The 5438-nt window shown below is 33.2% G+C and overlaps 2 non-coding genes across 2 annotated transcripts; both read right to left on the minus strand.

Moving 5' to 3' along the window:
- Positions 1–831: 831 nt before the first annotated feature.
- Positions 832–950, minus strand: LOC115229299. The gene has a single exon (XR_003883314.1). It is a non-coding gene; the product is annotated as a 5S ribosomal RNA (ribosomal RNA).
- A 1924-nt stretch (positions 951–2874) lies between these two features.
- LOC115229300 lies at positions 2875–3008 on the minus strand. The gene has a single exon (XR_003883315.1). It is a non-coding gene; the product is annotated as a U4 spliceosomal RNA (small nuclear RNA).
- Positions 3009–5438: the final 2430 nt, after the last annotated feature.

Raw genomic sequence — 5438 nt, forward strand, 5'->3', positions numbered from 1 at the left:
TATCACGTTTGGTTTGATAGCTACGGAATGAGCAAAGATTTAAAAACCTTGTTATTTTGAGAGTTAGCCTTATCTTCAAAATCTTGAAAATAATGGAAAAAATCATTTCCAATTGTTTATTGGCTTATGTTAAGCTAAATAATATACTCGCGGAAGAACAGTGAAGATTTAGATGTGGTCGATCAACCGGTCACTGTTTTCATTTTCTGAAGAACTGTTCCGGGCCAAACTCCATAAAGCCTGCCTAACAACGTTTTCAAGTTTCTGGCACTTTGTTTTGTTAAAGAAAGTGGCGGGATCAGGTCCTGGACGGATAAATTTCAGAAGGCTAGAGGGTTTTTTTCGAGAGAAAATTGTTCATTAGTTGTGGAAATTTGTTCTAGTGAAGTCAGGATAGATAAGAACACCAAGATGGCATAGAAGGGTCTCTTATAAAGGAGTAAATCTCCAGATGTGAATGGGAATTAAATATTCAGATCAAATGAACATTATTTCTATTTAATATTGTTTATTTACAAATCTGAATCAAAAATATGAGATGGAGTTTCTAGTTAGTTAAACTTACATAACAATCTTGGTGTGATGGTCTAATCGAATTCGATTCGAGTGAGGTCGATAAAACTCACTTGGTTGTGTATTGCTGCTTGTAGATGAATTAATCAAAAAGGCTGATTCTTCAATGGGCGAGTAACTGACGTGATCGAAAATGAGTAAAAGCGTAGTTTTGCGAAAGATGGATATAAAATATTGGTAAAATTATTTACTCATAAAAGTTTCTTCATACTATACAACTATTTTCAAAAAAAATTAAATACTTAATTTAATAAAATAATTGTACGACACTGTTTGTTCCCAGGCGGTCACCCAGCCAAGTACTAGAACAGCCTGTAATCGCTTAACTGCCGTGTTCGGATGGGAACGGGTATTTACGACTAAGTATGATCGTACGGTTTTTTGATTTTGTCCTTAACACCAGTAACACATATCACAATTTGAATTATAAAGTTGTAATAAGAGTCCACACATTTATAAAAACAGAATAAAAATAATTTCGATTTGTTTCTGTTCGATTAGCAAGTTAAAATCATTTTTTTAGCTGAAATTTCGATTCATCATTTCCAAATTTACAGCATGTGGAAATTAAATAAAACTAAAAAATGCGACTCTTTATTTAATGAGGTAAAATTAATTTATCATAAAAGAGTGAAAATAGTACATATTGTACAGGATAGACATTTAACTTAAAATTTGTCAGGATTTTAATAAAAGATTGTTAATGAATTCCCAGTTACAATTAATGAAATAGATATCCACATGTCATATACCCGGATGAGTCTGAAATTAAGAGTCTGACATTTTGTTTCCCATGTTAAGGAATTAGTATCTTTTTAAATTGTCTCGTATAGCGGGAGCTTGCGACTTGAGATGATTTCCTCTAGGTGGAAAGAGGCTGAGGTAATCATTATCGGAAAACCCAGGATCCCTCATGATGTTTCCGGAGGATACAGGCCCATTTCCTTGCTTCCCGCTGTATCTAAAACCCTAGAAAGGATAAGAGTTTTCAACACCACAAGAACCATGTTATCAACCAAATAGCTGCTATAGAAAGATTTTGCGAATCAAAATGATAGCTTGTTCCTCGCGAGAGTTTTAGTGGTACTGAAATTTGACAAATATTGCATTCTCTACCAACTTCCCGAATGATCTTTTAAAGCACTGTGTCCACAATGATTGGCAAATGTCTTTAATGAGAAGGAAAAATAGAATCATTGTCTTTTTCGGTGTGTCGGAAGTAAAATTGCTCTAAAATTAGGAAGCAGACTGACAAATTCCAAAAATATTATTTGAAAATACCACCAGTTCTGTCGATAATTGGAAAAGTGTTATAAAAATCCGATTTATTGAGCAGAACAACAAATAATAATTAATTTTTAATTAATGCGTCTGCTCTCAGTTGATGCTCCTCTTTTCAGCCAAAGCCAATCTCTTGGATGGGCACACTCATCCATGTTAGAAAATGATTCGTTATTTGCTCTCCGAGTTTTTACTTGCGGATTTATCATGGAATCTACTACGTCCCAAATGTGGTTCGTAAATACACCCAACATGAAGGTGTCTGAAACAAGCGGTATTCACAGGAGCGACAAATCACGATACATAACATTCGACAAATCGCTACATATAAAAAGTGATTTCATATGGATTCCAATTTAGGTTTCAATTCCTGCACTCTTCCCTGATTTATTCGAGTGCTCGTCAGATTTGTCTTTTCAAAAGTCTTTTCTTTATTAGGTCGAATGAGGCCACATATCTGTTTTGCTGGTAAAGTGGATAAGATTTTGGTTTACGAGTTGGGAGTGGGACGGTTCTCTGCTGACTTATCAGCCCACGTGTAAGATAATTGGCCAAAAATTATTTATTCCATTATATACAATTTATTGTGCTCTCTATCAGCATGCCATACACTTGCCATTTTCCATTAGATAACTGTTCTTTATGACTAATAGTGTCTGTGCCTTATATTACACCTCACTTAAATGAGTCATTGGAATCAAAATTAGTTATGGTTGTTTCATGAGTTGGAATCCGAATTTTTCCTTAAATGCATTGTATTAATTGAGCTGATGATTTTTTAGCTTATTTTTACACACAAATAAATTATGATCTAAGTAAGGAATGGAGAATATAACTAAACAGTCCTGGGAGAGCGTCCTAAACTAAGTAGTCTTAAACAAACTTTCTCCTTTATCTAAAAAATATCAATGTTTACTAATCAAATAAAATTGATTTACGAAAAAATTCATTGCCTTTTGTTTTCTTTCACATACAAAACCCAGAATTTTATGGACTAAGGAAGCATCAATGGTTAAAAAACCCACAAGTGGGCTCACAGAAATTGCATCGTCTAGCAGAGCAAAGACGTGCGGGAATTGGTTGCAGTTTTCAATTAGCAATAATCGCGCCTCGGTAGAACCTCATTGACTACGATACTGCCACTGCGCAAAGATAAAATTCTAGGTTAGCAAATGTCTTTATAAAATTTAAAAATTGAATAAAAGACAAAATAACCCTCTGCTTTAAAAACTCTGAAATATAAATATATGTAGAATTTAATATTATTATTATTTTTAAACACAATAAATACTATTTCTATTTAATAGATTTACTTCAATAATTAAATTCAAAAAAAGTTTATCGTCATTTTCAAAAGGACTCCGAAAATAATTTTTCAGGTTCCAAAATTAACGACAGTTACAACTAAATAAAATTTACAATTAATATTTTTTGAAAAATCTTAAAATCAACAAAATCAAAGATTTAAAAGATAATGTGGCTCTTCTTTCTCTATTAATCAATTTGTCGTATGGCTGACTGTCAATTACATGTTGTTTAATTCTAAGTTGTCATCAATACTTTCCAACTCGTATAGGACATTCATTTCGCTCTCGACGACCAAGTCCTCGTTCTTTTCATGCAATGTTAAAATGGGGATTACATCCAGAGTAGCCATTACTCTAACTAAAATAGTTAAATTGTAAGATTCAATGTTTACATCACAATAAGATAAAGTAATATGATTTTATTTATTAATTTGAATTTTTATTATTACTTTAATTTTTAAAAATAACTATTATACTTTGAAATGGTATTATTTCTTATACATATTTAACTCTTATAGAATATTTTGAAATACCTGTCCCACTAAGATTGTCATGTCTATCTTTTTAGAGACAAGTCAGAGATATCCATTCAATTCAAAATTATAAAAAAATTATTATAAAATATATTTAATTAAATTAAACATGTTTTTATACTTAATTGCAATTTTGGTTGAGGTGGGTTACATTATCATAACAGAACATTTTATTAATTAAATTCCTTTCATAATAAATTAGAAATGTCAATAGGAATCCCGATTAAACTCCTACACGAATCATTGGGGCACATCGTGACAATCGAATTATGCAACGGGACGACCCTCCGAGGGAAATTGGTGGAGGCGGAGGACAGCATGAACTGCAAGCTCTCAGACGCTGCAGTGACATACAGGTGGGTAGTGATGTGTTATGCAGGAATGGAATGATGGATCATTATATCAGCACATATATTCGGGGGAGTCGGATTAGACTGTTTATATTCCCTGATATTCTTAAACATGCCCCAATGTTCGTTAATAAGCAGACTAAGCATGGAATGATGGCTGGTCGTGCCATTGCAGCCATCCGACCTCAGGGACGTGGCAGGGGCATTCCTGCTGTCCCTACTTTGTATCAAAAGAAACGTTAATTTTCCTTGTTTTTTGAATAAATGGTTTTTTAATTCATTCTCTGGTTATCCACATAAGTCTGTTTTGTCAGTAGATTTATATACTTGACTAATATTACCAGACAAATGATTTTGTGAAAATAAGATCGAATAAAAAGTTAATTTAGTAAGCTATTTGAGGAGATGAGTGTGCTAGTAGGTCTTTGCTGTAGTTAGACTACTTTGACAAAATAGGATGCTTAAATATGATTAGATATGAGCTTGGAATAATGAAATATGACTTTTTTGGTGCTAAAAGTAGCGATTAATCAAAATAGCGGGGGCATTCGTATGGCTCTGTACTAAAGAAAATTATTTGCCAAATTATTTGCTGCAGTTGAAGTTTCAAGTCGTAGTTTTTTAGAGTTACTTACTAACCTTCAATACTAGTTGTTTGACTATTTAAACGTTCGGGGTCCCACACGTGATACAATAAGAAAGTATAGGTTAGCTTGGAAAAACAAATTAAGTCTTTAAATTATTTTGTGATAGAAATCGAGGGTTGTAAATATTCTTTGTCCACAAGAAATTCCTGATAATCACATGTCATTAGTTTGCGAATGATTACGCCCTTTGTACATAAAAGCCGTTGTAAATACACAAAAATTCAGTGTAACAAACCAGATATTTCTGTAAATGACAAATCGAGTGAAATAAGCCAAAGGTGAAAAATGGCAGAAAAAAGATTTTTTGACTGGAAAGTTGTCGAGCTTTTATGACTGTAAGTCAAAATAATTCATTTTACTACCCGACGGGGTCGTTTACATGTTTTTCTATAACTAACAAGTAATCTATTGAAGAAGAATCTGTTATGAAACATAGACTATATCTTCCAAGAGACCGACTAGGAAAAGGATTGGTCTCTGTGGTGCATAAAAGCAAGCGAATGCCCTTTGAATTCCTAAAGGACATTGAGATTGTTTGAGGAGAGAGAGACTCCTGAAAGCCGTCAGATCTAACAAAACACACATGGCCATTATCAAAGAATTCCTATTCAGAAAGTACCAATTTGCAACTTCGGAAAGCCTCAAACTGAACGTTCTGAAGGATTTGGAAGAAAAGCACTTAATTGAACAGATACGAAAAAAGCCGCTTCACTCGATTTTGTTTAATTGTCATCATGATTTGGACGT

The sequence above is a fragment of the Octopus sinensis genome, unplaced genomic scaffold (genome assembly GCF_006345805.1).
Source record: "Octopus sinensis unplaced genomic scaffold, ASM634580v1 Contig12402, whole genome shotgun sequence".
In the NCBI taxonomy this organism is placed as follows: Eukaryota; Metazoa; Mollusca; class Cephalopoda; order Octopoda; family Octopodidae; genus Octopus; species Octopus sinensis.